Source organism: Castor canadensis, chromosome 10 (assembly GCF_047511655.1).
Source record: "Castor canadensis chromosome 10, mCasCan1.hap1v2, whole genome shotgun sequence".
Classification (NCBI taxonomy): domain Eukaryota; kingdom Metazoa; phylum Chordata; class Mammalia; order Rodentia; family Castoridae; genus Castor; species Castor canadensis.
The window spans coordinates 85,997,526-86,017,053 of NC_133395.1; the positions used below are offsets into that span (position 1 = coordinate 85,997,526).

A 19,528-nucleotide genomic window follows, 5' to 3' on the forward strand; every position below is an offset into this window, starting at 1 on the left:
GCCAGCGGCCAGAGGCCCCGCGCGCCTGCTCGGGCAGCCGGTCTCGCCCAGGTGGCCGCTGGGTGGCTTTCTTCCCGAGGTGTCCTGCTGCCAGGACGAGGGTCAAGTTTTCTCGGGGGAAAATTTCTCAGTGCTCTCGGGCGCTTGTTCTTCTGGGAATGTCCACTGCTGTGGCCAAGGCGGGGGACGCACAGCTCGGGCCAGGGCAAGCAGCCGCCCTCCTCCGTCGCCTCCTGGAGCCGTATCCTTGGGTGGGTGCGTGGCTCCCAGCGGAGGTCTCGGGGACCCTTCCGGTCCTCTTCGTCCGGAAAGCGCCACTGCCCCTCCAGCCCATCAGGAAAACGGCAGCCGCGCCCTTCGCCGACCCGCTCCGCCCTCCTCCACACTCAGGGCCTGGGGCTGCGGGGCTGAATCGTGAGGCTTTCCAGCCCAGGACTTCACCTCTGGACCCTTTCACACCCGGGATCTTGGGAAGAAGAAACAAAACCAAACACAGCCAAAGCCATCTCCTCCGACCCGGGGCCCCTCCACATCCCTTCCGATCCCGGGTTCCTGCCGGCCTCCCGGGGCGTTTCTCCCAGGCAGGCCTTCGCGGCCACTACACGGGGCTGAGCACTCGAGTCCTCGGGCGTCACGGGGCCCGCGGCCACGCCAAGCACGCACGACTCCCGGGTCTCGTCTGCTCCTGGGTGCCCTGGGCCTCTTCCCTGTGCCGCTGCTGGGTCTTGTGCCCCTGCTTGGCCTCCTTCAGACCCGGCCCCGTGCTACGCGGCCACGTGCTACAGGATCGTGCCAGCAGAACTGGCCCTGGCTGAGCCCCGTACCCACCCTCCTGCCATCCCTGGCCCTGCTAGCAAATGGCAGAGATCCTCTGGCCTCCGAGCCCAGACAAAAATCCTGATGCAGTTGGCCGAGGGGCCGCAAACCAAGGCTTCGCTTGTTCCCGCTCAGGCCCCAGCCATACCCTCTTGTCCTTCGGCTGCTCGTGTGTGGGGTGGGGGAGAGGAGGGTGCGTCCCCGTGCGTGCGTGCGTGGTCTGGGTGTCTCTGCGTGTGTGTGTGTGTGTGTGTGTGTGTGTGTTAGATGCCGTGCCTGGTGTAGGTGGGGAAGAGCAAGCCCTCACGCACAGAGCCCCATCACACACTGGGGCCGGGCCGAGGGGGTCAATCTGCTCGGCCTGATTGCGTTGGGCATACATTGCAGAAGGTGGGTTTTCCAAGGCGGAGCAGAGGGTCCCGGCACCTGAGGTTGTCCACGGGGAGAATGTCTGTTCCACGGGGGCAAGCGGTCCCTTCCGTCGTGCCCAAGCCCATGTGACCCCGAAGGCCAGGTGGCCCCGGTCCTTGAGCTGACTGAGGAGTGCTTTGAGACCCGGAGGGTGGCACAGGCGACTGGGCGCCAGCGGCGGCCCTCCCTCCCTTTGAGCGGGACGGGGAGCTGCCGCTGGCATCCGGAGCTCTGGCGGCCTGCGCCCTCTGTCCCTGTGACCGCAGGCTCTGCCGTGGGAGGCGGGATCCCACGTAGAGGTCGCGCGCTGGCTGCCCTGTCTTGGGTTGAGCGACGGAGCGCGACGTGGAGCAGCACCCGACTGAGGCTCCCTGCTTCTCTGTCCCCTGGCGTCTTGCCCTGGACCCAGTGCACCACCTTGTGGCGAGCCCAGGTGTGGCGCGTCCCGCTGTGGGGCCCGCTGGGGTGCAGGACCCACTTTCTCATGGCTTCCGCACGTCCCTCCCCGCCCGCCTGGAGGGCAGTTGGGGAGCGGTCCCCAACGTGGCCTGGGACCAACCTCGCTGGTGACCCGTGTCGCGGGCGCGCGCCCCAGGAGAGTGTGGGGAGGGGAGAGGATTCGGGGACGTAGCTGTGAGGATTCGGTGTGCGTGGGTCTGGCGGGTGGCCCGGACGGGGTCGGGGTCGTGGTCACGGTGGGTCGTTGTGGTGGTGGTGGTGGTGGTGGTGCTGGGGGTGGTGGTGGTGGTGGGGGGGGTGGTGGCGAAGTCCCCGAAGACAAAAGGAGCAGCGAGGGAGGGAGGAGCAAAAGCCTACAGCACCCGGTATTCCCAGGCGGTCTCCCATCCAAGTACTAACCAGGCCCGACCCTGCTTAGCTTCCGAGATCAGACGAGATCGGGCGCGTTCAGGGTGGTATGGCCGTAGACGCTAGCCGCCGCCTCCGGGAGCCCCAAGAGCCTGCCGAGGGCCCCGGCGTGCGTCTCCACGCTGCTCTCCTGGCACGGCTGGGAGTCCGGGTGGGGGCTGGCAGCCCGGGGCCAGCGGCCAGAGGCCCCGCGCGCCTGCTCGGGCAGCCGGTCTCGCCCAGGTGGCCGCTGGGTGGCTTTCTTCCCGAGGTGTCCTGCTGCCAGGACGAGGGTCAAGTTTTCTCGGGGGAAAATTTCTCAGTGCTCTCGGGCGCTTGTTCTTCTGGGAATGTCCACTGCTGTGGCCAAGGCGGGGGACGCACAGCTCGGGCCAGGGCAAGCAGCCGCCCTCCTCCGTCGCCTCCTGGAGCCGTATCCTTGGGTGGGTGCGTGGCTCCCAGCGGAGGTCTCGGGGACCCTTCCGGTCCTCTTCGTCCGGAAAGCGACACTGCCCCTCCAGCCCATCAGGAAAACGGCAGCCGCGCCCTTCGCCGACCCGCTCCGCCCTCCTCCACACTCAGGGCCTGGGGCTGCGGGGCTGAATCGTGAGGCTTTCCAGCCCAGGACTTCACCTCTGGCCCCTTTCACACCCGGGATCTTGGGAAGAAGAAACAAAACCAAACACAGCCAAAGCCATCTCCTCCGACCCGGGGCCCCTCCACATCCCTTCCGATCCCGGGTTCCTGCCGGCCTCCCGGGGCGTTTCTCCCAGGCAGGCCTTCGCGGCCACTACACGGGGCTGAGCACTCGAGTCCTCGGGCGTCACGGGGCCCGCGGCCACGCCAAGCACGCACGACTCCCGGGTCTCGTCTGCTCCTGGGTGCCCTGGGCCTCTTCCCTGTGCCGCTGCTGGGTCTTGTGCCCCTGCTTGGCCTCCTTCAGACCCGGCCCCGTGCTACGCGGCCACGTGCTACAGGATCGTGCCAGCAGAACTGGCCCTGGCTGAGCCCCGTACCCACCCTCCTGCCATCCCTGGCCCTGCTAGCAAATGGCAGAGATCCTCTGGCCTCCGAGCCCAGACAAAAATCCTGATGCAGTTGGCCGAGGGGCCGCAAACCAAGGCTTCGCTTGTTCCCGCTCAGGCCCCAGCCATACCCTCTTGTCCTTCGGCTGCTCGTGTGTGGGGTGGGGGAGAGGAGGGTGCGTCCCCGTGCGTGCGTGCGTGGTCTGGGTGTCTCTGCGTGGTGTGTGTGTGTGTGTGTGTGTGTGTTAGATGCCGTGCCTGGTGTAGGTGGGGAAGAGCAAGCCCTCACGCACAGAGCCCCATCACACACTGGGGCCGGGCCGAGGGGGTCAATCTGCTCGGCCTGATTGCGTTGGGCATACATTGCAGAAGGTGGGTTTTCCAAGGCGGAGCAGAGGGTCCCGGCACCTGAGGTTGTCCACGGGGAGAATGTCTGTTCCACGGGGGCAAGCGGTCCCTTCCGTCGTGCCCAAGCCCATGTGACCCCGAAGGCCAGGTGGCCCCGGTCCTTGAGCTGACTGAGGAGTGCTTTGAGACCCGGAGGGTGGCACAGGCGACTGGGCGCCAGCGGCGGCCCTCCCTCCCTTTGAGCGGGACGGGGAGCTGCCGCTGGCATCCGGAGCTCTGGCGGCCTGCGCCCTCTGTCCCTGTGACCGCAGGCTCTGCCGTGGGAGGCGGGATCCCACGTAGAGGTCGCGCGCTGGCTGCCCTGTCTTGGGTTGAGCGACGGAGCGCGACGTGGAGCAGCACCCGACTGAGGCTCCCTGCTTCTCTGTCCCCTGGCGTCTTGCCCTGGACCCAGTGCACCACCTTGTGGCGAGCCCAGGTGTGGCGCGTCCCGCTGTGGGGCCCGCTGGGGTGCAGGACCCACTTTCTCATGGCTTCCGCACGTCCCTCCCCGCCCGCCTGGAGGGCAGTTGGGGAGCGGTCCCCAACGTGGCCTGGGACCAACCTCGCTGGTGACCCGTGTCGCGGGCGCGTGCCCCAGGAGAGTGTGGGGAGGGGAGAGGATTCGGGGACGTAGCTGTGAGGATTCGGTGTGCGTGGGTCTGGCGGGTGGCCCGGACGGGGTCGGGGTCGTGGTCACGGTGGGTCGTTGTGGTGGTGGTGGTGGTGGTGGTGCTGGGGGTGGTGGTGGTGGTGGGGGGGGTGGTGGCGAAGTCCCCGAAGACAAAAGGAGCAGCGAGGGAGGGAGGAGCAAAAGCCTACAGCACCCGGTATTCCCAGGCGGTCTCCCATCCAAGTACTAACCAGGCCCGACCCTGCTTAGCTTCCGAGATCAGACGAGATCGGGCGCGTTCAGGGTGGTATGGCCGTAGACGCTAGCCGCCGCCTCCGGGAGCCCCAAGAGCCTGCCGAGGGCCCCGGCGTGCGTCTCCACGCTGCTCTCCTGGCACGGCTGGGAGTCCGGGTGGGGGCTGGCAGCCCGGGGCCAGCGGCCAGAGGCCCCGCGCGCCTGCTCGGGCAGCCGGTCTCGCCCAGGTGGCCGCTGGGTGGCTTTCTTCCCGAGGTGTCCTGCTGCCAGGACGAGGGTCAAGTTTTCTCGGGGGAAAATTTCTCAGTGCTCTCGGGCGCTTGTTCTTCTGGGAATGTCCACTGCTGTGGCCAAGGCGGGGGACGCACAGCTCGGGCCAGGGCAAGCAGCCGCCCTCCTCCGTCGCCTCCTGGAGCCGTATCCTTGGGTGGGTGCGTGGCTCCCAGCGGAGGTCTCGGGGACCCTTCCGGTCCTCTTCGTCCGGAAAGCGCCACTGCCCCTCCAGCCCATCAGGAAAACGGCAGCCGCGCCCTTCGCCGACCCGCTCCGCCCTCCTCCACACTCAGGGCCTGGGGCTGCGGGGCTGAATCGTGAGGCTTTCCAGCCCAGGACTTCACCTCTGGCCCCTTTCACACCCGGGATCTTGGGAAGAAGAAACAAAACCAAACACAGCCAAAGCCATCTCCTCCGACCCGGGGCCCCTCCACATCCCTTCCGATCCCGGGTTCCTGCCGGCCTCCCGGGGCGTTTCTCCCAGGCAGGCCTTCGCGGCCACTACACGGGGCTGAGCACTCGAGTCCTCGGGCGTCACGGGGCCCGCGGCCACGCCAAGCACGCACGACTCCCGGGTCTCGTCTGCTCCTGGGTGCCCTGGGCCTCTTCCCTGTGCCGCTGCTGGGTCTTGTGCCCCTGCTTGGCCTCCTTCAGACCCGGCCCCGTGCTACGCGGCCACGTGCTACAGGATCGTGCCAGCAGAACTGGCCCTGGCTGAGCCCCGTACCCACCCTCCTGCCATCCCTGGCCCTGCTAGCAAATGGCAGAGATCCTCTGGCCTCCGAGCCCAGACAAAAATCCTGATGCAGTTGGCCGAGGGGCCGCAAACCAAGGCTTCGCTTGTTCCCGCTCAGGCCCCAGCCATACCCTCTTGTCCTTCGGCTGCTCGTGTGTGGGGTGGGGGAGAGGAGGGTGCGTCCCCGTGCGTGCGTGCGTGGTCTGGGTGTCTCTGCGTGGTGTGTGTGTGTGTGTGTGTGTGTGTTAGATGCCGTGCCTGGTGTAGGTGGGGAAGAGCAAGCCCTCACGCACAGAGCCCCATCACACACTGGGGCCGGGCCGAGGGGGTCAATCTGCTCGGCCTGATTGCGTTGGGCATACATTGCAGAAGGTGGGTTTTCCAAGGCGGAGCAGAGGGTCCCGGCACCTGAGGTTGTCCACGGGGAGAATGTCTGTTCCACGGGGGCAAGCGGTCCCTTCCGTCGTGCCCAAGCCCATGTGACCCCGAAGGCCAGGTGGCCCCGGTCCTTGAGCTGACTGAGGAGTGCTTTGAGACCCGGAGGGTGGCACAGGCGACTGGGCGCCAGCGGCGGCCCTCCCTCCCTTTGAGCGGGACGGGGAGCTGCCGCTGGCATCCGGAGCTCTGGCGGCCTGCGCCCTCTGTCCCTGTGACCGCAGGCTCTGCCGTGGGAGGCGGGATCCCACGTAGAGGTCGCGCGCTGGCTGCCCTGTCTTGGGTTGAGCGACGGAGCGCGACGTGGAGCAGCACCCGACTGAGGCTCCCTGCTTCTCTGTCCCCTGGCGTCTTGCCCTGGACCCAGTGCACCACCTTGTGGCGAGCCCAGGTGTGGCGCGTCCCGCTGTGGGGCCCGCTGGGGTGCAGGACCCACTTTCTCATGGCTTCCGCACGTCCCTCCCCGCCCGCCTGGAGGGCAGTTGGGGAGCGGTCCCCAACGTGGCCTGGGACCAACCTCGCTGGTGACCCGTGTCGCGGGCGCGCGCCCCAGGAGAGTGTGGGGAGGGGAGAGGATTCGGGGACGTAGCTGTGAGGATTCGGTGTGCGTGGGTCTGGCGGGTGGCCCGGACGGGGTCGGGGTCGTGGTCACGGTGGGTCGTTGTGGTGGTGGTGGTGGTGGTGGTGCTGGGGGTGGTGGTGGTGGTGGGGGGGGTGGTGGCGAAGTCCCCGAAGACAAAAGGAGCAGCGAGGGAGGGAGGAGCAAAAGCCTACAGCACCCGGTATTCCCAGGCGGTCTCCCATCCAAGTACTAACCAGGCCCGACCCTGCTTAGCTTCCGAGATCAGACGAGATCGGGCGCGTTCAGGGTGGTATGGCCGTAGACGCTAGCCGCCGCCTCCGGGAGCCCCAAGAGCCTGCCGAGGGCCCCGGCGTGCGTCTCCACGCTGCTCTCCTGGCACGGCTGGGAGTCCGGGTGGGGGCTGGCAGCCCGGGGCCAGCGGCCAGAGGCCCCGCACGCCTGCTCGGGCAGCCGGTCTCGCCCAGGTGGCCGCTGGGTGGCTTTCTTCCCGAGGTGTCCTGCTGCCAGGACGAGGGTCAAGTTTTCTCGGGGGAAAATTTCTCAGTGCTCTCGGGCGCTTGTTCTTCTGGGAATGTCCACTGCTGTGGCCAAGGCGGGGGACGCACAGCTCGGGCCAGGGCAAGCAGCCGCCCTCCTCCGTCGCCTCCTGGAGCCGTATCCTTGGGTGGGTGCGTGGCTCCCAGCGGAGGTCTCGGGGACCCTTCCGGTCCTCTTCGTCCGGAAAGCGCCACTGCCCCTCCAGCCCATCAGGAAAACGGCAGCCGCGCCCTTCGCCGACCCGCTCCGCCCTCCTCCACACTCAGGGCCTGGGGCTGCGGGGCTGAATCGTGAGGCTTTCCAGCCCAGGACTTCACCTCTGGCCCCTTTCACACCCGGGATCTTGGGAAGAAGAAACAAAACCAAACACAGCCAAAGCCATCTCCTCCGACCCGGGGCCCCTCCACATCCCTTCCGATCCCGGGTTCCTGCCGGCCTCCCGGGGCGTTTCTCCCAGGCAGGCCTTCGCGGCCACTACACGGGGCTGAGCACTCGAGTCCTCGGGCGTCACGGGGCCCGCGGCCACGCCAAGCACGCACGACTCCCGGGTCTCGTCTGCTCCTGGGTGCCCTGGGCCTCTTCCCTGTGCCGCTGCTGGGTCTTGTGCCCCTGCTTGGCCTCCTTCAGACCCGGCCCCGTGCTACGCGGCCACGTGCTACAGGATCGTGCCAGCAGAACTGGCCCTGGCTGAGCCCCGTACCCACCCTCCTGCCATCCCTGGCCCTGCTAGCAAATGGCAGAGATCCTCTGGCCTCCGAGCCCAGACAAAAATCCTGATGCAGTTGGCCGAGGGGCCGCAAACCAAGGCTTCGCTTGTTCCCGCTCAGGCCCCAGCCATACCCTCTTGTCCTTCGGCTGCTCGTGTGTGGGGTGGGGGAGAGGAGGGTGCGTCCCCGTGCGTGCGTGCGTGGTCTGGGTGTCTCTGCGTGGTGTGTGTGTGTGTGTGTGTGTGTGTTAGATGCCGTGCCTGGTGTAGGTGGGGAAGAGCAAGCCCTCACGCACAGAGCCCCATCACACACTGGAGCCGGGCCGAGGGGGTCAATCTGCTCGGCCTGATTGCGTTGGGCATACATTGCAGAAGGTGGGTTTTCCAAGGCGGAGCAGAGGGTCCCGGCACCTGAGGTTGTCCACGGGGAGAATGTCTGTTCCACGGGGGCAAGCGGTCCCTTCCGTCGTGCCCAAGCCCATGTGACCCCGAAGGCCAGGTGGCCCCGGTCCTTGAGCTGACTGAGGAGTGCTTTGAGACCCGGAGGGTGGCACAGGCGACTGGGCGCCAGCGGCGGCCCTCCCTCCCTTTGAGCGGGACGGGGAGCTGCCGCTGGCATCCGGAGCTCTGGCGGCCTGCGCCCTCTGTCCCTGTGACCGCAGGCTCTGCCGTGGGAGGCGGGATCCCACGTAGAGGTCGCGCGCTGGCTGCCCTGTCTTGGGTTGAGCGACGGAGCGCGACGTGGAGCAGCACCCGACTGAGGCTCCCTGCTTCTCTGTCCCCTGGCGTCTTGCCCTGGACCCAGTGCACCACCTTGTGGCGAGCCCAGGTGTGGCGCGTCCCGCTGTGGGGCCCGCTGGGGTGCAGGACCCACTTTCTCATGGCTTCCGCACGTCCCTCCCCGCCCGCCTGGAGGGCAGTTGGGGAGCGGTCCCCAACGTGGCCTGGGACCAACCTCGCTGGTGACCCGTGTCGCGGGCGCGCGCCCCAGGAGAGTGTGGGGAGGGGAGAGGATTCGGGGACGTAGCTGTGAGGATTCGGTGTGCGTGGGTCTGGCGGGTGGCCCGGACGGGGTCGGGGTCGTGGTCACGGTGGGTCGTTGTGGTGGTGGTGGTGGTGGTGGTGCTGGGGGTGGTGGTGGTGGTGGGGGGGGTGGTGGCGAAGTCCCCGAAGACAAAAGGAGCAGCGAGGGAGGGAGGAGCAAAAGCCTACAGCACCCGGTATTCCCAGGCGGTCTCCCATCCAAGTACTAACCAGGCCCGACCCTGCTTAGCTTCCGAGATCAGACGAGATCGGGCGCGTTCAGGGTGGTATGGCCGTAGACGCTAGCCGCCGCCTCCGGGAGCCCCAAGAGCCTGCCGAGGGCCCCGGCGTGCGTCTCCACGCTGCTCTCCTGGCACGGCTGGGAGTCCGGGTGGGGGCTGGCAGCCCGGGGCCAGCGGCCAGAGGCCCCGCGCGCCTGCTCGGGCAGCCGGTCTCGCCCAGGTGGCCGCTGGGTGGCTTTCTTCCCGAGGTGTCCTGCTGCCAGGACGAGGGTCAAGTTTTCTCGGGGGAAAATTTCTCAGTGCTCTCGGGCGCTTGTTCTTCTGGGAATGTCCACTGCTGTGGCCAAGGCGGGGGACGCACAGCTCGGGCCAGGGCAAGCAGCCGCCCTCCTCCGTCGCCTCCTGGAGCCGTATCCTTGGGTGGGTGCGTGGCTCCCAGCGGAGGTCTCGGGGACCCTTCCGGTCCTCTTCGTCCGGAAAGCGCCACTGCCCCTCCAGCCCATCAGGAAAACGGCAGCCGCGCCCTTCGCCGACCCGCTCCGCCCTCCTCCACACTCAGGGCCTGGGGCTGCGGGGCTGAATCGTGAGGCTTTCCAGCCCAGGACTTCACCTCTGGCCCCTTTCACACCCGGGATCTTGGGAAGAAGAAACAAAACCAAACACAGCCAAAGCCATCTCCTCCGACCCGGGGCCCCTCCACATCCCTTCCGATCCCGGGTTCCTGCCGGCCTCCCGGGGCGTTTCTCCCAGGCAGGCCTTCGCGGCCACTACACGGGGCTGAGCACTCGAGTCCTCGGGCGTCACGGGGCCCGCGGCCACGCCAAGCACGCACGACTCCCGGGTCTCGTCTGCTCCTGGGTGCCCTGGGCCTCTTCCCTGTGCCGCTGCTGGGTCTTGTGCCCCTGCTTGGCCTCCTTCAGACCCGGCCCCGTGCTACGCGGCCACGTGCTACAGGATCGTGCCAGCAGAACTGGCCCTGGCTGAGCCCCGTACCCACCCTCCTGCCATCCCTGGCCCTGCTAGCAAATGGCAGAGATCCTCTGGCCTCCGAGCCCAGACAAAAATCCTGATGCAGTTGGCCGAGGGGCCGCAAACCAAGGCTTCGCTTGTTCCCGCTCAGGCCCCAGCCATACCCTCTTGTCCTTCGGCTGCTCGTGTGTGGGGTGGGGGAGAGGAGGGTGCGTCCCCGTGCGTGCGTGCGTGGTCTGGGTGTCTCTGCGTGGTGTGTGTGTGTGTGTGTGTGTGTGTGTTAGATGCCGTGCCTGGTGTAGGTGGGGAAGAGCAAGCCCTCACGCACAGAGCCCCATCACACACTGGGGCCGGGCCGAGGGGGTCAATCTGCTCGGCCTGATTGCGTTGGGCATACATTGCAGAAGGTGGGTTTTCCAAGGCGGAGCAGAGGGTCCCGGCACCTGAGGTTGTCCACGGGGAGAATGTCTGTTCCACGGGGGCAAGCGGTCCCTTCCGTCGTGCCCAAGCCCATGTGACCCCGAAGGCCAGGTGGCCCCGGTCCTTGAGCTGACTGAGGAGTGCTTTGAGACCCGGAGGGTGGCACAGGCGACTGGGCGCCAGCGGCGGCCCTCCCTCCCTTTGAGCGGGACGGGGAGCTGCCGCTGGCATCCGGAGCTCTGGCGGCCTGCGCCCTCTGTCCCTGTGACCGCAGGCTCTGCCGTGGGAGGCGGGATCCCACGTAGAGGTCGCGCGCTGGCTGCCCTGTCTTGGGTTGAGCGACGGAGCGCGACGTGGAGCAGCACCCGACTGAGGCTCCCTGCTTCTCTGTCCCCTGGCGTCTTGCCCTGGACCCAGTGCACCACCTTGTGGCGAGCCCAGGTGTGGCGCGTCCCGCTGTGGGGCCCGCTGGGGTGCAGGACCCACTTTCTCATGGCTTCCGCACGTCCCTCCCCGCCCGCCTGGAGGGCAGTTGGGGAGCGGTCCCCAACGTGGCCTGGGACCAACCTCGCTGGTGACCCGTGTCGCGGGCGCGCGCCCCAGGAGAGTGTGGGGAGGGGAGAGGATTCGGGGACGTAGCTGTGAGGATTCGGTGTGCGTGGGTCTGGCGGGTGGCCCGGACGGGGTCGGGGTCGTGGTCACGGTGGGTCGTTGTGGTGGTGGTGGTGGTGGTGGTGCTGGGGGTGGTGGTGGTGGTGGGGGGGTGGTGGCGAAGTCCCCGAAGACAAAAGGAGCAGCGAGGGAGGGAGGAGCAAAAGCCTACAGCACCCGGTATTCCCAGGCGGTCTCCCATCCAAGTACTAACCAGGCCCGACCCTGCTTAGCTTCCGAGATCAGACGAGATCGGGCGCGTTCAGGGTGGTATGGCCGTAGACGCTAGCCGCCGCCTCCGGGAGCCCCAAGAGCCTGCCGAGGGCCCCGGCGTGCGTCTCCACGCTGCTCTCCTGGCACGGCTGGGAGTCCGGGTGGGGGCTGGCAGCCCGGGGCCAGCGGCCAGAGGCCCCGCGCGCCTGCTCGGGCAGCCGGTCTCGCCCAGGTGGCCGCTGGGTGGCTTTCTTCCCGAGGTGTCCTGCTGCCAGGACGAGGGTCAAGTTTTCTCGGGGGAAAATTTCTCAGTGCTCTCGGGCGCTTGTTCTTCTGGGAATGTCCACTGCTGTGGCCAAGGCGGGGGACGCACAGCTCGGGCCAGGGCAAGCAGCCGCCCTCCTCCGTCGCCTCCTGGAGCCGTATCCTTGGGTGGGTGCGTGGCTCCCAGCGGAGGTCTCGGGGACCCTTCCGGTCCTCTTCGTCCGGAAAGCGCCACTGCCCCTCCAGCCCATCAGGAAAACGGCAGCCGCGCCCTTCGCCGACCCGCTCCGCCCTCCTCCACACTCAGGGCCTGGGGCTGCGGGGCTGAATCGTGAGGCTTTCCAGCCCAGGACTTCACCTCTGGCCCCTTTCACACCCGGGATCTTGGGAAGAAGAAACAAAACCAAACACAGCCAAAGCCATCTCCTCCGACCCGGGGCCCCTCCACATCCCTTCCGATCCCGGGTTCCTGCCGGCCTCCCGGGGCGTTTCTCCCAGGCAGGCCTTCGCGGCCACTACACGGGGCTGAGCACTCGAGTCCTCGGGCGTCACGGGGCCCGCGGCCACGCCAAGCACGCACGACTCCCGGGTCTCGTCTGCTCCTGGGTGCCCTGGGCCTCTTCCCTGTGCCGCTGCTGGGTCTTGTGCCCCTGCTTGGCCTCCTTCAGACCCGGCCCCGTGCTACGCGGCCACGTGCTACAGGATCGTGCCAGCAGAACTGGCCCTGGCTGAGCCCCGTACCCACCCTCCTGCCATCCCTGGCCCTGCTAGCAAATGGCAGAGATCCTCTGGCCTCCGAGCCCAGACAAAAATCCTGATGCAGTTGGCCGAGGGGCCGCAAACCAAGGCTTCGCTTGTTCCCGCTCAGGCCCCAGCCATACCCTCTTGTCCTTCGGCTGCTCGTGTGTGGGGTGGGGGAGAGGAGGGTGCGTCCCCGTGCGTGCGTGCGTGGTCTGGGTGTCTCTGCGTGGTGTGTGTGTGTGTGTGTGTGTGTGTTAGATGCCGTGCCTGGTGTAGGTGGGGAAGAGCAAGCCCTCACGCACAGAGCCCCATCACACACTGGGGCCGGGCCGAGGGGGTCAATCTGCTCGGCCTGATTGCGTTGGGCATACATTGCAGAAGGTGGGTTTTCCAAGGCGGAGCAGAGGGTCCCGGCACCTGAGGTTGTCCACGGGGAGAATGTCTGTTCCACGGGGGCAAGCGGTCCCTTCCGTCGTGCCCAAGCCCATGTGACCCCGAAGGCCAGGTGGCCCCGGTCCTTGAGCTGACTGAGGAGTGCTTTGAGACCCGGAGGGTGGCACAGGCGACTGGGCGCCAGCGGCGGCCCTCCCTCCCTTTGAGCGGGACGGGGAGCTGCCGCTGGCATCCGGAGCTCTGGCGGCCTGCGCCCTCTGTCCCTGTGACCGCAGGCTCTGCCGTGGGAGGCGGGATCCCACGTAGAGGTCGCGCGCTGGCTGCCCTGTCTTGGGTTGAGCGACGGAGCGCGACGTGGAGCAGCACCCGACTGAGGCTCCCTGCTTCTCTGTCCCCTGGCGTCTTGCCCTGGACCCAGTGCACCACCTTGTGGCGAGCCCAGGTGTGGCGCGTCCCGCTGTGGGGCCCGCTGGGGTGCAGGACCCACTTTCTCATGGCTTCCGCACGTCCCTCCCCGCCCGCCTGGAGGGCAGTTGGGGAGCGGTCCCCAACGTGGCCTGGGACCAACCTCGCTGGTGACCCGTGTCGCGGGCGCGCGCCCCAGGAGAGTGTGGGGAGGGGAGAGGATTCGGGGACGTAGCTGTGAGGATTCGGTGTGCGTGGGTCTGGCGGGTGGCCCGGACGGGGTCGGGGTCGTGGTCACGGTGGGTCGTTGTGGTGGTGGTGGTGGTGGTGGTGCTGGGGGTGGTGGTGGTGGTGGGGGGGGTGGTGGCGAAGTCCCCGAAGACAAAAGGAGCAGCGAGGGAGGGAGGAGCAAAAGCCTACAGCACCCGGTATTCCCAGGCGGTCTCCCATCCAAGTACTAACCAGGCCCGACCCTGCTTAGCTTCCGAGATCAGACGAGATCGGGCGCGTTCAGGGTGGTATGGCCGTAGACGCTAGCCGCCGCCTCCGGGAGCCCCAAGAGCCTGCCGAGGGCCCCGGCGTGCGTCTCCACGCTGCTCTCCTGGCACGGCTGGGAGTCCGGGTGGGGGCTGGCAGCCCGGGGCCAGCGGCCAGAGGCCCCGCGCGCCTGCTCGGGCAGCCGGTCTCGCCCAGGTGGCCGCTGGGTGGCTTTCTTCCCGAGGTGTCCTGCTGCCAGGACGAGGGTCAAGTTTTCTCGGGGGAAAATTTCTCAGTGCTCTCGGGCGCTTGTTCTTCTGGGAATGTCCACTGCTGTGGCCAAGGCGGGGGACGCACAGCTCGGGCCAGGGCAAGCAGCCGCCCTCCTCCGTCGCCTCCTGGAGCCGTATCCTTGGGTGGGTGCGTGGCTCCCAGCGGAGGTCTCGGGGACCCTTCCGGTCCTCTTCGTCCGGAAAGCGCCACTGCCCCTCCAGCCCATCAGGAAAACGGCAGCCGCGCCCTTCGCCGACCCGCTCCGCCCTCCTCCACACTCAGGGCCTGGGGCTGCGGGGCTGAATCGTGAGGCTTTCCAGCCCAGGACTTCACCTCTGGCCCCTTTCACACCCGGGATCTTGGGAAGAAGAAACAAAACCAAACACAGCCAAAGCCATCTCCTCCAACCCGGGGCCCCTCCACATCCCTTCCGATCCCGGGTTCCTGCCGGCCTCCCGGGGCGTTTCTCCCAGGCAGGCCTTCGCGGCCACTACACGGGGCTGAGCACTCGAGTCCTCGGGCGTCACGGGGCCCGCGGCCACGCCAAGCACGCACGACTCCCGGGTCTCGTCTGCTCCTGGGTGCCCTGGGCCTCTTCCCTGTGCCGCTGCTGGGTCTTGTGCCCCTGCTTGGCCTCCTTCAGACCCGGCCCCGTGCTACGCGGCCACGTGCTACAGGATCGTGCCAGCAGAACTGGCCCTGGCTGAGCCCCGTACCCACCCTCCTGCCATCCCTGGCCCTGCTAGCAAATGGCAGAGATCCTCTGGCCTCCGAGCCCAGACAAAAATCCTGATGCAGTTGGCCGAGGGGCCGCAAACCAAGGCTTCGCTTGTTCCCGCTCAGGCCCCAGCCATACCCTCTTGTCCTTCGGCTGCTCGTGTGTGGGGTGGGGGAGAGGAGGGTGCGTCCCCGTGCGTGCGTGCGTGGTCTGGGTGTCTCTGCGTGGTGTGTGTGTGTGTGTGTGTGTGTGTTAGATGCCGTGCCAGGTGTAGGTGGGGAAGAGCAAGCCCTCACGCACAGAGCCCCATCACACACTGGGGCCGGGCCGAGGGGGTCAATCTGCTCGGCCTGATTGCGTTGGGCATACATTGCAGAAGGTGGGTTTTCCAAGGCGGAGCAGAGGGTCCCGGCACCTGAGGTTGTCCACGGGGAGAATGTCTGTTCCACGGGGGCAAGCGGTCCCTTCCGTCGTGCCCAAGCCCATGTGACCCCGAAGGCCAGGTGGCCCCGGTCCTTGAGCTGACTGAGGAGTGCTTTGAGACCCGGAGGGTGGCACAGGCGACTGGGCGCCAGCGGCGGCCCTCCCTCCCTTTGAGCGGGACGGGGAGCTGCCGCTGGCATCCGGAGCTCTGGCGGCCTGCGCCCTCTGTCCCTGTGACCGCAGGCTCTGCCGTGGGAGGCGGGATCCCACGTAGAGGTCGCGCGCTGGCTGCCCTGTCTTGGGTTGAGCGACGGAGCGCGACGTGGAGCAGCACCCGACTGAGGCTCCCTGCTTCTCTGTCCCCTGGCGTCTTGCCCTGGACCCAGTGCACCACCTTGTGGCGAGCCCAGGTGTGGCGCGTCCCGCTGTGGGGCCCGCTGGGGTGCAGGACCCACTTTCTCATGGCTTCCGCACGTCCCTCCCCGCCCGCCTGGAGGGCAGTTGGGGAGCGGTCCCCAACGTGGCCTGGGACCAACCTCGCTGGTGACCCGTGTCGCGGGTGCGCGCCCCAGGAGAGTGTGGGGAGGGGAGAGGATTCGGGGACGTAGCTGTGAGGATTCGGTGTGCGTGGGTCTGGCGGGTGGCCCGGACGGGGTCGGGGTCGTGGTCACGGTGGGTCGTTGTGGTGGTGGTGGTGGTGGTGGTGCTGGGGGTGGTGGTGGTGGTGGGGGGGGTGGTGGCGAAGTCCCCGAAGACAAAAGGAGCAGCGAGGGAGGGAGGAGCAAAAGCCTACAGCACCCGGTATTCCCAGGCGGTCTCCCATCCAAGTACTAACCAGGCCCGACCCTGCTTAGCTTCCGAGATCAGACGAGATCGGGCGCGTTCAGGGTGGTATGGCCGTAGACGCTAGCCGCCGCCTCCGGGAGCCCCAAGAGCCTGCCGAGGGCCCCGGCGTGCGTCTCCACGCTGCTCTCCTGGCACGGCTGGGAGTCCGGGTGGGGGCTGGCAGCCCGGGGCCAGCGGCCAGAGGCCCCGCGCGCCTGCTCGGGCAGCCGGTCTCGCCCAGGTGGCCGCTGGGTGGCTTTCTTCCCGAGGTGTCCTGCTGCCAGGACGAGGGTCAAGTTTTCTCGGGGGAAAATTTCTCAGTGCTCTCGGGCGCTTGTTCTTCTGGGAATGTCCACTGCTGTGGCCAAGGCGGGGGACGCACAGCTCGGGCCAGGGCAAGCAGCCGCCCTCCTCCGTCGCCTCCTGGAGCCGTATCCTTGGGTGGGTGCGTGGCTCCCAGCGGAGGTCTCGGGGACCCTTCCGGTCCTCTTCGTCCGGAAAGCGCCACTGCCCCTCCAGCCCATCAGGAAAACGGCAGCCGCGCCCTTCGCCGACCCGCTCCGCCCTCCTCCACACTCAGGGCCTGGGGCTGCGGGGCTGAATCGTGAGGCTTTCCAGCCCAGGACTTCACCTCTGGCCCCTTTCACACCCGGGATCTTGGGAAGAAGAAACAAAACCAAACACAGCCAAAGCCATCTCCTCCGACCCGGGGCCCCTCCACATCCCTTCCGATCCCGGGTTCCTGCCGGCCTCCCGGGGCGTTTCTCCCAGGCAGGCCTTCGCGGCCACTACACGGGGCTGAGCACTCGAGTCCTCGGGCGTCACGGGGCCCGCGGCCACGCCAAGCACGCACGACTCCCGGGTCTCGTCTGCTCCTGGGTGCCCTGGGCCTCTTCCCTGTGCCGCTGCTGGGTCTTGTGCCCCTGCTTGGCCTCCTTCAGACCCGGCCCCGTGCTACGCGGCCACGTGCTACAGGATCGTGCCAGCAGAACTGGCCCTGGCTGAGCCCCGTACCCACCCTCCTGCCATCCCTGGCCCTGCTAGCAAATGGCAGAGATCCTCTGGCCTCCGAGCCCAGACAAAAATCCTGATGCAGTTGGCCGAGGGGCCGCAAACCAAGGCTTCGCTTGTTCCCGCTCAGGCCCCAGCCATACCCTCTTGTCCTTCGGCTGCTCGTGTGTGGGGTGGGGGAGAGGAGGGTGCGTCCCCGTGCGTGCGTGCGTGGTCTGGGTGTCTCTGCGTGGTGTGTGTGTGTGTGTGTGTGTGTTAGATGCCGTGCCTGGTGAAGGTGGGGAAGAGCAAGCCCTCACGCACAGAGCCCCATCACACACTGGGGCCGGGCCGAGGGGGTCAATCTGCTCGGCCTGATTGCGTTGGGCATACATTGCAGAAGGTGGGTTTTCCAAGGCGGAGCAGAGGGTCCCGGCACCTGAGGTTGTCCACGGGGAGAATGTCTGTTCCACGGGGGCAAGCGGTCCCTTCCGTCGTGCCCAAGCCCATGTGACCCCGAAGGCCAGGTGGCCCCGGTCCTTGAGCTGACTGAGGAGTGCTTTGAGACCCGGAGGGTGGCACAGGCGACTGGGCGCCAGCGGCGGCCCTCCCTCCCTTTGAGCGGGACGGGGAGCTGCCGCTGGCATCCGGAGCTCTGGCGGCCTGCGCCCTCTGTCCCTGTGACCGCAGGCTCTGCCGTGGGAGGCGGGATCCCACGTAGAGGTCGCGCGCTGGCTGCCCTGTCTTGGGTTGAGCGACGGAGCGCGACGTGGAGCAGCACCCGACTGAGGCTCCCTGCTTCTCTGTCCCCTGGCGTCTTGCCCTGGACCCAGTGCACCACCTTGTGGCGAGCCCAGGTGTGGCGCGTCCCGCTGTGGGGCCCGCTGGGGTGCAGGACCCACTTTCTCATGGCTTCCGCACGTCCCTCCCCGCCCGCCTGGAGGGCAGTTGGGGAGCGGTCCCCAACGTGGCCTGGGACCAACCTCGCTGGTGACCCGTGTCGCGGGCGCGCGCCCCAGGAGAGTGTGGGGAGGGGAGAGGATTCGGGGACGTAGCTGTGAGGATTCGGTGTGCGTGGGTCTGGCGGGTGGCCCGGACGGGGTCGGGGTCGTGGTCACGGTGGGTCGTTGTGGTGGTGGTGGTGGTGGTGCTGGGGGTGGTGGTGGTGGTGGGGGGGTGGTGGCGAAGTCCCCGAAGACAAAAGGAGCAGCGAGGGAGGGAGGAGCAAAAGCCTACAGCACCTGGTATTCCCAGGCGGTCTCCCATCCAAGTACTAACCAGGCCCGACCCTGCTTAGCTTAAGAGATCAGACGAGATCGGGCGCGTTCAGGGTGGTATGGCCGTAGACGCTAGCCGCCGCTTCCGGGAGCCCCAAGAGCCTGCCGAGGGCCCCGGCGTGCGTCTCCACGCTGCTCTCCTGGCACGGCTGGGAGTCCGGGTGGGGGCTGGCAGCCCGGGGCCAGCGGTCAGAGGCCCCGCGCGCCTGCTCGGGCAGCCGGTCTCGCCCAGGTGGCCGCTGGGTGGCTTTCTTCCCGAGGTGTCCTGCTGCCAGGACGAGGGTCAAGTTTTCTCGGGGGAAAATTTCTCAGTGCTCTCGGGCGCTTGTTCTTCTGGGAATGTCCACTGCTGTGGCCAAGGCGGGGGACGCACAGCTCGGGCCAGGGCAAGCAGCCGCCCTCCTCCGTCGCCTCCTGGAGCCGTATCCTTGGGTGGGTGCGTGGCTCCCAGCGGAGGTCTCGGGGACCCTTCCGGTCCTCTTCGTCCGGAAAGCGCCACTGCCCCTCCAGCCCATCAGGAAAACGGCAGCCGCGCCCTTCGCCGACCCGCTCCGCCCTCCTCCACACTCAGGGCCTGGGGCTGCGGGGCTGAATCGTGAGGCTTTCCAGCCCAGGACTTCACCTCTGGCCCCTTTCACACCCGGGATCTTGGGAAGAAGAAACAAAACCAAACACAGCCAAAGCCATCTCCTCCGACCCGGGGCCCCTCCACATCCCTTCCGATCCCGGGTTCCTGCCGGCCTCCCGGGGCGTTTCTCCCAGGCAGGCCTTCGCGGCCACTACACGGGGCTGAGCACTCGAGTCCTCGGGCGTCACGGGGCCCGCGGCCACGCCAAGCACGCACGACTCCCGGGTCTCGTCTGCTCCTGGGTGCCCTGGGCCTCTTTCCTGTGCCGCTGCTGGGTCTTGTGCCCCTGCTTGGCCTCCTTCAGACCCGGCCCCGTGCTACGCGGCCACGTGCTACAGGATCGTGCCAGCAGAACTGGCCCTGGCTGAGCCCCGTACCCACCCTCCTGCCATCCCTGGCCCTGCTAGCAAATGGCAGAGATCCTCTGGCCTCCGAGCCCAGACAAAAATCCTGATGCAGTTGGCCGAGGGGCCGCAAACCAAGGCTTCGCTTGTTCCCGCTCAGGCCCCAGCCATACCCTCTTGTCCTTCGGCTGCTCGTGTGTGGGGTGGGGGAGAGGAGGGTGCGTCCCCGTGCGTGCGTGCGTGGTCTGGGTGTCTCTGCGTGGTGTGTGTGTGTGTGTGTGTGTGTTAGATGCCGTGCCTGGTGTAGGTGGGGAAGAGCAAGCCCTCACGCACAGAGCCCCATCACACACTGGGGCCGGGCCGAGGGGGTCAATCTGCTCGGCCTGATTGCGTTGGGCATACATTGCAGAAGGTGGGTTTTCCAAGGCGGAGCAGAGGGTCCCGGCACCTGAGGTTGTCCACGGGGAGAATGTCTGTTCCACGGGGGCAAGCGGTCCCTTCCGTCGTGCCCAAGCCCATGTGACCCCGAAGGCCAGGTGGCCCCGGTCCTTGAGCTGACTGAGGAGTGCTTTGAGACCCGGAGGGTGGCACAGGCGACTGGGCGCCAGCGGCGGCCCTCCCTCCCTTTG

General features: G+C 67.7%; 8 non-coding genes across 8 annotated transcripts; all 8 read right to left on the minus strand.

The window, feature by feature from the left end:
- Positions 1-2,036: 2,036 nt before the first annotated feature.
- LOC141411710 (5S ribosomal RNA) lies at positions 2,037-2,155 on the minus strand. Its single transcript, XR_012436549.1, has one exon. It is a non-coding gene; the product is annotated as a 5S ribosomal RNA (ribosomal RNA).
- A 2,145-nt stretch (positions 2,156-4,300) lies between these two features.
- LOC141411721 (5S ribosomal RNA) lies at positions 4,301-4,419 on the minus strand. Its single transcript, XR_012436560.1, has one exon. It is a non-coding gene; the product is annotated as a 5S ribosomal RNA (ribosomal RNA).
- A 2,145-nt stretch (positions 4,420-6,564) lies between these two features.
- LOC141411732 (5S ribosomal RNA) lies at positions 6,565-6,683 on the minus strand. Its single transcript, XR_012436571.1, has one exon. It is a non-coding gene; the product is annotated as a 5S ribosomal RNA (ribosomal RNA).
- A 2,145-nt stretch (positions 6,684-8,828) lies between these two features.
- LOC141411743 (5S ribosomal RNA) lies at positions 8,829-8,947 on the minus strand. The gene has a single exon (XR_012436582.1). It is a non-coding gene; the product is annotated as a 5S ribosomal RNA (ribosomal RNA).
- Positions 8,948-11,093: 2,146 nt separating this feature from the next.
- Positions 11,094-11,212, minus strand: LOC141411754 (5S ribosomal RNA). The gene has a single exon (XR_012436593.1). It is a non-coding gene; the product is annotated as a 5S ribosomal RNA (ribosomal RNA).
- Positions 11,213-13,357: 2,145 nt separating this feature from the next.
- Positions 13,358-13,476, minus strand: LOC141411765 (5S ribosomal RNA). Its single transcript, XR_012436604.1, has one exon. It is a non-coding gene; the product is annotated as a 5S ribosomal RNA (ribosomal RNA).
- Positions 13,477-15,621: 2,145 nt separating this feature from the next.
- LOC141411777 (5S ribosomal RNA) lies at positions 15,622-15,740 on the minus strand. Its single transcript, XR_012436616.1, has one exon. It is a non-coding gene; the product is annotated as a 5S ribosomal RNA (ribosomal RNA).
- A 2,139-nt stretch (positions 15,741-17,879) lies between these two features.
- Positions 17,880-17,998, minus strand: LOC141412970 (5S ribosomal RNA). The gene has a single exon (XR_012437812.1). It is a non-coding gene; the product is annotated as a 5S ribosomal RNA (ribosomal RNA).
- Between the last annotated feature and the right edge of the window lie 1,530 nt (positions 17,999-19,528).